This window comes from Macaca thibetana, chromosome 5, assembly GCF_024542745.1.
Source record: "Macaca thibetana thibetana isolate TM-01 chromosome 5, ASM2454274v1, whole genome shotgun sequence".
In the NCBI taxonomy this organism is placed as follows: Eukaryota; Metazoa; Chordata; class Mammalia; order Primates; family Cercopithecidae; genus Macaca; species Macaca thibetana.
The window spans coordinates 120,078,535-120,091,129 of record NC_065582.1 but is presented as its reverse complement, the minus strand read 5'-3'; positions in this window follow the sequence as shown (position 1 = coordinate 120,091,129).

Genomic DNA, 12,595 nt, shown 5'->3' with positions numbered 1-12,595 from the left:
GAATTAAGAATATCTTTAGATTGACTCTAGAGGGATAGTGAGTGATTCCTGGTCGCTTTCATGTTATGCTAAGTCATTGTTAACCATTGCAAGAAACTTCCAGGCATAACACTAGAAAAAATACCTACTATGGTGACTTACCTGGCATAGTGACAGTAAAGTGTAGGGCTAGAGGTCATATCATAATATGAATGTGTCTAGACATATGGCAACAGAACTATGTAAGTGGTGAGAAGGAAACAAGACACAAAATGTACAGAAGCTTCTCTGTGGAAAATCATTGTACATGTACACCCAAAGGTGATTCCCAATAAGGTATACTCTTATATAATCCCCTTTCTTTGAGCATGATTGGAGCCTGTGACTTGCTTTCCATCATATTTTGCCTATGGCAAATTAATAAGATGTCATTCCTTGATCAGGTTACATTAGCAAGCAAAGGTGCTAGGATATCAGTCTTGTGATTACATTACATTATATAAGACTATCTTAGCAAACTGAATTGAGAAATTCACCCTTAAGCAAACAGCCATATTGTAAAATGCCTTTGCAGAGAGCTATGTGGCAGAGAACTGTGGACAGCCTTTAGGACCTGAGGGTAGCCCCCAGTGGACAGCTAATAAGAAGCTAGGGCCTTCAGTCAGACAGATAAATGAATTCTTTCAGCATTCTGAAAAAGCCTACAAGTGGATTCTTCCTTAGTCAAACCTCCAGATAAGCATACAATCTGGCAAGCACCTTGATTATAGTCCAGTGAAACCCTGAGCAAAAGATTCAGTTTGTAGCTGGACTCCTTACCCATACAAGCTGTGAGATAAACATGATGTATTCTTTTAAGACTTGAAGTTTGTGGTGATCTGTTATGCAACAATAGCAAACTAATATACTTAGCAGGAAAAGCATAAGGAAAAGATTTGATCCTTAACAAATCCTAGTCAAAATGGAAATTCTCTCTTTTCAGAAGTATACTGAACAATGCAGTAGTATATACAACTATAAACCCCTCTACATTTTTTTCTTTTGATTGGAAATGTACAAGATCCAATTTATGAGAATTCCTGGGCTTCTAGGGCACAAAACCATGGCAGTACTAGAAACAGCAAGTACATCTTTTTTATGCATTGCAATGTGTCAGATTTCATGCTAGAATGTCATTAGTAATAAATAGTTGTAAAACTTAAAGAAATCTTTCAAAGCTATCAATATATAAAAAAGGTATTATAAAATAGTGCTATACTAAAATATAATCAAGTAGCATGCAACCAAAATATTTTAGAAGAAAAAAAAGCACTTTAGAGTTATGTCAAGCAGTTAATAATAAAATATTACATTATTGTTATAGATTTGAAGATTACTGTGGTATTCGTCAGCAAAATGTTTTAGTTTTTTGTTGTTGTCAGAGATAGGGTCTCGCTCTTTCACCAGGTTGGAGTGGTGTGATAACAGCTCACTGCAACCTCCAACTCCTGAGCTCAAGCAATCCTCCTGCCTTAGCCTCCTAAGTAGCTGGGACTGCAGGTGTGAATTCCTATGCCTGGCTAATTTTTTTATTTTTATTCTTGTAGAGAAAGGGTCTCACTATGTTGCCCAGGCTGGTCTCAAAACTCCTGGCCTCAAGTGATCCTCCCACCTCAGCCTCTCAAACTACTGGGATTATAGGCATGGGCCACCTCATCTAGCAAAATACTTCCTTTTATACCTACTTATAGAAACCCTACCCATATGTAAAAACTTCAGACCTCAGAAAACATGGATCCTTACAATAGAAACTAAACCCCTGCATTATTTGTAAGACCACCTCCCAAATTAACATGCCAGTCCTGGTAAAGTGATTCACATCTTATTTGCTATGCTGAACTTACTATCTCAGTGATCTCCCCAGAAAGCTAGGATAAAGTCCTGCCTTACTCTTGCCATTCTAATGCCTTTAATGCCTTCTCTCTAAAATTCTTGGAACTGAAGTCTGGGTTTTTTTTGTTGTTGTTTTGTTTTTTTGAGATGGAGTTTCGCTCTTGTCTCCCAGGCTGGAGTGCAATGGCCACTGTCTCGGCTCACCACAGCCTCTGTCTCCCACGTGCAAGTGATTCTCCTGCCTCAGCTTCCCTAGTAGCTGGAATTACAGGCGCCCCGCCACCAAGCCCACTCAATTTTTGTATTTTTAATAGAGACAGGGTGGTCTCAAACTTTTGTATTTTTAATAGAGTCCAGGATGGTCTCAAACTTTTGACCTCCACCAGCTTCGGCCTCCCAAAGTGTTGGGATTACAAATGTGAGCCACTGTGCCTGGCCTGAAGTGTGCTCTTAAACCAATATTAATTGGGGAAGACACGCTAACTGATGGCAGGCTTTCCTGCTACAAACTATATGCCAGTCTATGTACCAAAATTGCTAATTATAGATTGCTAATTACTATGTTCAACCTACCTGATAGAATGTATCTTGCTATGCTCTAACCATTTCTTCCTTACTAGTTGCTCTCCTGAACTTTCCATTATCTATCACTAAATGTGCCAATTGTGTTCTACTTCCTGGGATGTACCTTCTATCATTATTAACAGCTGGTTCCTCTACAACAGCTGCCTACCCCAATAGATGTAGTTCCTGAAACCAAGTCCCCAAATTCTTCCCAAGTCCATTGCTATCAGATAACTATTTGATGACCAGCTAATTGACAAAATAAAACCATCATCAGATTAGTACCCTCAAATTCAATAGAAAACAGATTCCAAAGAAATAAATAAGCAAAAATTGACAGATCCATCAGAGAAGAGCATCTCAAATTCCCACTACTAAATTTTAAATCTTCCTAAACTACATTTTTTTTCTATTTTCATATCATGATGGAAGACTTGTCCCTCCTCCTCTTAAAGCTGAACCCCTGTACTTACACTGTAGCTATCATACCCTCTTACACTTTGAGGACACAGTTTCTTCAACTATTCCCTCTTTTTCTCTCTTACACCATCGATGTCCCACTTTTTACCAAATTATTCTCACTGGCATGTAAAAATGCTTTCTTATCCTGAGTCTTCAAAAAAATCCTTTTCAACCATATATTCAATTTCAGCTTCATGTCCTACCACTTGTAAACTCCCCTTCACAGAAAATTTCTCCAGTTGTTAACACCAGATAACTCCCCTTCTTCTTTACTTTCCTTTTAATCTTCAATGCCTGTTAACTTGCCTTTTTTTTTTTTTTTTAAGATGGAGTCTCACTCTGTTGCCCAGGCTGAAGTGCAATCACACGATCTTGGCTCACTCCAACCTCTGCCTCCAAGTTCAAGCGATTCTCCTGCCTCAGCCTCCCAAGTGGCTGGGTTTACAGGCATGCACCACCATGCCTGGCTAATTTTTGTATAGACGAGGTTTCACCATGTTGGCCAGGCTGGTCTTGAACTCCTGACCACAAATGATCCACCCCGCTGAGCCTCCCAAAGTGCTGGGATTACAGGCATGAGCCATCACACCTGGTTCAATGCATGTTAACTTGGATCATGCTATGACTACTTGGTTGAAACTTTCCCTAAGTTCACCAAAGATCACCCTACTATCAAAACAAATGGAGATTTATCTCTTTTTTACTTACTTTAATATTCATTAATATTTAAACAATTGTCCATTCCTCTGCAAGGAGCTCAGGTAGAGGAAGACTTGGCCACATATGGGTGAATATTGGAGTAGGGGGATATGGGAAGAGGAGAAGGACTGATTTGGAATACACCATGTGACAAGGTAGTGGGTCAGAAGATTGCCAAGCAACAGGGAACTACATGGGAGCTAAATTGAAATCTTAGTCAGGGTGGGCTTCCATAGTAAAATACCATAGGCTGTAGATGCATGGTGTTATTTCTGAGACCTCTGTTCTGTTCCATTGGTCTATATCTCTGTTTTGGTATGAGTATCATGCTGCTTTGGTTACTGTAGCCTTGTAGTATAGTTTGAAGTCAGGTGGCGTGATGACTCCAGCTTTGTTCTTTTTGCTTAGGATTGTCTTGGCAATGCGGGCTCTTTTTTGGTTCCCTATGAACTTTAAAGCAGTTTTTTCCAATTCTGTGAAGAAAGTCATTGGTAGCTTAATGGGGATGGCATTGAATCTATAAATTATCTTGGGCAGTATGGCCATTTTCACGATATTGATTCTTCCTATCCATAAGCATGGAGTGTTTTTCCATTTGTTTGTGTCCTCTTTTATTTCGTTGAGCAGTGGTCTGTAGTTCTCCTTGAAGAGATCCTTCACATCCCTTGTAAGTTGGATTCCTAGGTATTTTATTCTCCTTGTAGCAATTATGAATGGGAGTTCACTCATGATTTGGTTCTGTTTGTCTGTTATTGGAGTATAAGAATGCTTGTGATTTTTGCACATTCATTTTGTATCCTGAGACTTTGCTGAAGGTGCTTATCAGCTTAAGGCAACCATCTGATCTTCGACAAACCTGACAAAAACAAGAAATGGGGAAAGGATTCCCTATTTAATAATGGTGCTGGGAAAACTGGCTAGCCATATGCAGAAAGCTATAACTGGATCCCTTCCTTACACCTTACACAAAAATTAATTCAAGATGGATTAAAGACTTACATGTTAGACCTAAAACCATAAAAATCCTAGAAGAAAACCTAGGCAATACCACTCAGGGTATAGGCATGGGCAAGGATTTCATGACTAAAACACCAAAAGCAATGACAACAAAAGCCAAAATAGACAAATGGGATCTAATTAAACTAAAGAGCTTCTACACAGCAAAAGAAACTACCATCAGAGTGAACAGGCAACCTACAGAATGGGATAAAATTTTTGCAATCTACCCATCTGACAAAGGGCTAATATCCAGAATCTACAAAGAACTTAAATGAATTTAGAAGAAAAAATCAAACAACCCCATCAAAAAGTGGGCAAAGTATATGAACAGACGCTTTTCAAAAGAAGACATTTATGCAGTCAACAGACACATGAAAAGATGCTCATCATCACTGGTCATCAGAGAAATGCAAATCAAAACCACAGTGAGATACCATCTCACACTAGTTAGAATAGTGATCATTAAAAAGTCAGGAAACAACAGGTGCTGGAGAGGACATGGAGAAATAGGAACGCTTTTACACTATTGATGGGAGTGTAAACTAGTTCAACCATTGTGGAAGACAGTGTGGCAATTCCTCAGGGATCTAGAACTAGAAACACCATTTGACCCAGCCATCCCATTACTGGGTATATCCCAAAGGATTATGAATCATTCTACTGTAAAGAAACATTCACATGTATGTTTATTGTGGCACTATTCACAATAGCAAAGACTTGGAACCAACCCAAATGTCCATCAATGATAGACTGGATTAAGAAAATATGGCACATATACACCATGGAATGCTATGCAACCATAAAAAGGATGAGCTCACATCCTTTGTAGGGACATGGATGAAGCTGGAAACCATCATTCTGAGCAAACTATTGCAAGTACAGAAAACCAAAGACCGCATGTTCTCACTCATAGGTAGGAACTGAACAATGATAACAGGTGGACACAGGGTGGGGAACATCACACACCGGGGCCTGTTGTGGGGTGGAGGGATGGTGGAGCGATAGCATTAGGAGAAATACCTAATGTAAACGATGAGTTAATAGGTGCAGCAAACCAACACAGCACATGTATACATATGTAACAAACCTGCACGTTGTGCACATGTACCCTAGAACTTAAAGTATAATAAAAATAAATAAATGAATAAATAAATAATTAAAATACCATAGGCTAGGTGATTTAAACATAAGATTTAATTCTTACAGTTCTGTTGGCTGCGAAGTCTGAGATCAGGCTGATCACGTGGATGAGTTCTGGTGAGGGCCATTGTGGCTTGAAGATTTTTGCCTTTTGACTGTATCTTCACATGGGAAGGGAGGGGAGAGAGAGAGAGAGAGAGAAAGAGAGAGAGAGAGAGAGAGAGAAAGTGAGAGCACACTCTCATCTCTTTTTATAAGGATGCTAATCCCATCATGAGGGGCCTGCCATCACCACCATATCTGAAACTACCTCCCAAAGGCCCCACCTCCTATAATACCATCACATTAGAGGTTAGGGCTTCAACAGATTAATCTGGGGAGACACAAGCATTCCATCCATACAGTGTCTGAAGGCCATCCCTCCCTCTTCAAGTAAGTAAATCACATCCCTGACTAAGATGCCCCATTGCTGTTTTTCTTCTCACTGTCTAGTGACGTCTTTCCATTTTCAGACATCTGCATATCATCCATTTGCCATTCATGAAAACAGTCATCATCCTAAAACAGTGTTGAGCCCCCATGTGAATGATATCCTGTGTGGAAACCCCTATTTTCATCAGTCTACTCAATGAGGAGTGGTGGTGGTGTGGAAAAGGAAGCTCAGCATCAATAATTGAGTGGAACTGGACAGTGACAAATTCCTATACCAGTTCACTCTTAGCTCTGTGAAAGCTATAGAGACACTCTTATCTCTGTGAAACCATTTCCTCCTAGTCTTCCTCCTACCTCACTAGCAGTTTTTCCTCAGTGTTTTTCCTTTTCCTCTTCTACCTAACATTTATGTGGGCTCATATTTAGGGATTCTTGGTTTGTTTGTTCATTCTCTCCCCCTTGGGAATATCACTCAATTCTATATATGTATGTGTGTTTGTACACAAAAAAGTGCATGCATATGTATATAATTAAATTTATTTATTTATATATAATCTACATTAATATACAAATTTATATATATTAAATATATATAATTAAATTTATATATTTAGCTCAGATGTCTCTCGTGTGCTATGGATTCATAGATCCAAATTCCTACTTGGTTTCTCCAAATGCACAGCCATTAGACATCTTAAACTAAATAAGTCTGTAATGTTATAATGAACTCTCCATCTCTCCCCTAAATCACTTTCTCATCTAGTCTTCCCATCTCAATGAAGGCACCAACACTGCCCATTTTTTTCAAGCCAAAACCTGGGATTCATCCTTTATTCATCTTTCACTGGTGTCTCATATCCAGCCTGTCAACAAGTCTAATTGATTCAGTCTGAAAAATATTTCCCAAATTTCTATCTCCATTTTGCAAATCTCCATTTCACAAATTTATATCTCCATTGTTACTGATCTAGTCCTATCTGTCATCACTTCTATCACCTGATTAGAGCCACATTCTTCTCACCGATTCCCTATTGCTCTCCTATAACCGATTCTCCACTATGCAACTAGAATGCTCTTTTCAAAATATAATCAAAATGTAACTCACTTACATAAAATCCTTAATGACTCCCCATTGCACTTAAAGTAAAATCTGGATTTCCTTCCTTGATGTTCTAAAGAAACTTTGAACAATTGTTCCTGGCTTCAGGCTGAAAGGCTTTGGGACTTCGACAATGTAACATTTTTCCTTCTCCTGGGAAAAGATAGAATTAATAAAATGTCATCATGTTCCTAAAGAATAACACAGCAAGGCCTACCCTATACTCCAGGGAAATATATATGTGTATACATAATATGTATTTTATAGATATATCTATATTTAATTTAATAGATGCATGTGTATCTGTATATACACATATATACACATGAATATATACATGTATATAGACATATATACACATATATACATGTGTAATACATATACAAAATATATATTATATATGCCTGTATAATATATAATTTATATGTAATATAATTATAAATATAATTTATATATCATTTATAATGCATATAGATTATATATATTTGTAATTTCATAAATATATTTATATATACATAGTAAGAGAAATAACATACGCAAAGCTCTGCAAAATTATTTGTGATACCTTTGTGTGGAAATGATACAAGTTTGCTATCTCAATGTTTTTATTAGATACTAGAGAAAAATACTACCTTTATCAGTTAGAATGCTTTAAGCTACAAGTAACTGAAAACACAACTAAAAATGGCTTAAGCAAAAAGACATTTACTATTTCACATAACAATCAATCCCAGGGTGAGTTGATTCAGAACTCCAGTGAATTTGGGACTTTAGCATATTCACTCTGTCAGCTTTTGATCTCAGGCTTCTCCATAATGGTCAGGAGAAATCTCTAACAGCTGCAAGTGTCACTCCCTCATAGAACAAGCCCAAAGACACAAAAAGGAATATCTTCTTAGCGTGTCTATTCTTTTTTTTTTTTTTTTTGAGACGGAGTCTAGCTCTGTCGCCCAGGCTGGAGTGCAGTGGCCAGATCTCAGCTCACTGCAAGCTCCGCCTCCCGGGTTCATGCCATTCTCCTGCCTCAGCCTCCCAAGTAGCTGGCACTACAGGTGCCCGCCACCTCGCCTGGCTAGTTTTTTGTATTTTTTAGTAGAGACAGGGTTTCACCGTGTTAACCAGGATGTTCTCGATCTCCTGACCTCGTGATCCGCCCGTCTCGGCCTCCCAAAGTGCTTAGTGTGTCTATTCTTATCAAAAGGAAGAATCTTCTTTAGTCACCCATCTGTAAGACTATCCCACACTTATCCAGAATTGTCTTACATGCCAATGCCTACGTCAATTCACTTTTGAGTAGACTGGGATTATGATTATTTTAGACCAATTGTTACAGGACCACCAGGTTCATATGCCTGCTGTGGAATAACAGACCAACACACTGAGACAGCAGAGTTAGCAGCAGAGAGTTTAATGATTACAGGGCAGCTGAGCAAGGACATGGAAAAAACCCTTAAATCCATATCCATGACGAGTTCTGGGCTGAGGTTTTTAAGGGGTTGTGGACAGCTAGGGGTTGGAAAATTGAGGTTGCTGATGGGTCAGAAGAAGAGAGATGAAATCATCAGGATGTGAAAACTACATTCTTTGGTGAGTCAACACCTCATGGGGTCCTTCAGACCTGCTGGCATCAGTAGTTTCACATCAGTAGTTTCACCGGTATGCAGGACTTCAAATAATATCTCAAATGGAAAAAAGCTTCACAATGCTTAAGATGTTATCTAGGGGAACTATAATCTTGTGACAGGGTCTATATGATTCTGGGGCAACAGGCAGGAAACAACCATGAGGAAGCAGGTCAGACAGCAAGCTGACTGAACGATTAATGCTGAATGTTCTCCAAGCTTGGTTCATTTTTGTTTCTCTCCTTCCCTTCTTCCCTGGTTAATTTTATGCAGTTGATAGGGACAGTTTCACAGTCATAGCTCAGTGTGAAGCACTAGGGAAAAACAGCCTGCCATGAAGCTCATCGCAGCACTATATCTGAACAAAATTGGGGTCCTGTTAGCAGGAAGAAAGGAGATCTCTTAAGAAATAAGGTATATGGTGTCTGTCACACTTTCAGCAACTAAATAGAATTTGCAATTAGGTGTCATCAATGTCCATCATTTCTGTCCAGTGGAAGTAATAAAAGTAATGGGACCATCTGGCACTTAAAGCATTCATCAGATTTATCCACAAAACTTTAAGGTGTAAAATCTATTTCTTACCTGTTTCCTTCATCTTCAACTTCCCAAGACATGGAAATAACTATGGAATCTCACCAGCAGAGGGCTAAGAATTTATGCAGGTAATTTTATTATTATTATTATTACTATATTATCTTTATTTGATAATAAAGAACATGTAGGAAAACTTTTTGAGTAGTGTTTACCTCTTGGCATACTAAAACTGTCATTTCACTGCTTCATAAAAATAAATACTTTGATTCTCAGTTAGTAGGAGATGATAACCTGGACTTAGTATTTGCTCTCACATCTTTACTTCCTATCCCTGCCACTATGCATTAAAGCATCCCTAACTACATCGGTGAGGGTATTATCCAGATTGTAAATAACTGGTAGGAGTTCTAATGCATGGAATATAAAATTTAGCCCAAATCCAATGCCAAACAATAAGAGCATTCTGAGAGAAGATGACTCTTTCAACACCTTCTTCAATGGGACTATTGTGGTCAAGCATGACTCCACAAAATTGTTTGTGGACCTAGAGCCAATATTTGCTGATGAAGTTTGCCCTAGGATGCGATCACTAGCAAAGAAGATGCATCAAATAGCTTTGCCTCTAGTCACCACACTATTGAAAAAGAAAGCATTGACCAAGTGTTGGATAGGATTCAGAAGCTAGCTAACCTAAATACAGGTCTTCAGGCTTTTTTGAATTTTTGTTGGTTGGTAGTAAATACAGTTTTTATTTTGCCTTTCTGTTGATAGAATCTCTATCAGTTGATTATAGGACCAAAATTCTCCATTTACCCAGCTCCTTAGCTTTCCTTAGCTTAAGCTGAGGTCTTCAACTCCAGCAACTCTTTAGCACTTTGATAGTGTCTTCATATTAGATAATGAGGCCATCTGTAATATTTATGTAGAAACCTTAATATTGCATAGCCAATATACGACAACCTTAAGCACATTTGCAACCAGTGTGTATTTTCATCACTGTTTCTCTCAAATTTCATGGTGCTTTGAATGTCAACATATCAAAATTTTATACTTATTTTCTATCTTTATGTTTACTTCCCTCCATATAAATATCCCACCTATCTCTGCTTGGAAAACCTACCACAAACATTTTCTGTAGCAGAGATAACTAGTGCTTGCTCTGAGCTAGCCAACCAGATGATATGTGACACTTGAAATGATAAATGTATGACTCACTACCTATTGTACAGTATTATGGTGATAATGTGTTATTACTATATCAGCATAATATGGTTTCCACAAATATGAAGGTTGCATTGCCACCATCAAGACAAGTTTGCAGATCTGTGCCTCTCTGGCTTCAAGGTTGGCATCAATTATCAGTGTCCCACTGCAGTTCTAGTAAAGACTGCCAAAACAAATGCAGTTGTGTGCTCATGGAGCAATACTGCAGTCACAGCTGAAGCCTGGGCTTGCCTAGACCACAAGTTGGTCATGCCAAGAGTGCCTTTGTTTACTCTGTGTAAGGGTGAAGAGATGAAAGAAGGGGAGTATTCAGAAACATGGATGGCCTAGGGAAAGGTTATAAGGTAATGTGGATTTCAGAGGATGGGGGAAAGGAGAGAAATATAAGTTGTCTATTCCCTTTAACTTGCCACATCTTAGCACAGCTTATCTTTAACTTAAATCATCAGTGTCTGGTTAGATTGTCTTTACTTTCAAGTGTAATCACTCCTACATAAATCATGTGTACCTACAAATTTTTTTTCTATTTTCATCCATGAAAGTAAAGGCTTTAACAAACAGAATGACATATAGATGTGTGTATGCATGAGGGTGTGTGGAGAGAGATGACAGAATAAGTTTAAGGGTGCGTGTGGTGGCTCACACCTGTAATCCCAGAACTTTGGGAGGCCCAGGCAGGTGGATCACTAGATCAAGAGTTCAAGACCAGCCTGGTGAATATGGTGAGACCCCCCTATACTAAAAGTACAAAAATTATCTAAGAGTCATGGAGGACACCTGGAGGGTGCCTGTAATCCCAGCTACTCAGGAGGCTGAGGCAGGAGAATCAATTGAACCTTGGAGGCAGAGGTTGCAGCAAGCCAAGATCTCACTACTGCACTCCAGCCTGGGCAAAAGAGCAAGATTGCATCAAAAAAAGAAAAGAAAAGAAAAGAAGAGAAGAGAAGAGAAGAGAAGAGAAGAGAAAAGAAAAGGCTTAGGAAGGAAAGGTTATCATCCCTGAACTCGAACCTGAAATACCTGTTGTATTTACAAATCCCAAGTAACTCTGCTCATGCTCCTCTCTAGTTTTATTTTTCTTCCTCTTACTGACTACAGTCTAGCTGCATTAGCAGGCAGATCCTGATGCATTTAGACCATAAAGCCTAGAAAGTCATTTTATGTTATACACTTTTATTATTATATTTTGAAGTTATTATATTTTGTCTCCAGTCACTGTTTCTTAAGTAGTTAAGTCGAACAATAAAGTGTGAAGATAGTGGTGTTGGCAGCAGCAGAGGAACCAGCGGCCTGGGCTGGTCCCAAGTGGCGGAGGCAGCAGAGCTGAGTGGCACCCCAAGTGCTGGATGCCTCAGCTGGAGGCCATCAGCAAGCTGGGCTGCTGTCACTCGCTGGAAGAGGCAGTGAGGCCAGAGCGCCACCCAGTGCCCCCAGGCATGCCTGCAGTTGCCCAGCCAACTGCTCTGCCTGGCTGACCTAGTGAAGCAGTTACGTTGTCTGGGGTATATACCCTGGAGTTCGTCCTTGCATGCCAGGAAAATTTAGGACATGGACACACACCAAGAATTTTGGAGAGGAGGTTTAATAGGCAGAAGAGAAGAGATAGAGAAACAGCTCTCTTTATAGAGAGAGGGGTCTCTGAGCTGAAAGGACTGGCTGCTCGGCCAATGCACCTGATTTTTTAGTCAGGTTTGAGGAGGCAGCGTCTGATTTACATAGGGCTCACAGATTCGTTCGGTCAGGTATGACTTTTACATAGCGAGTGAGAAAGACTGGTCACCCCACCCTGATCTTATTATGCAAATAGATTTTCCAGTTGATCCTGGCGCCATCTTGTCTGCTCCTAACTGTACACTGGCTGCAGAGAAGGGAGGATGGAGCCGCCATCTTGAACATATCTAGTCCCTAGTTCCTGCTGGCATTCCTCCCTGCAAGCTCCCAACTTGCTTGTCTATGTCTGCAGTTC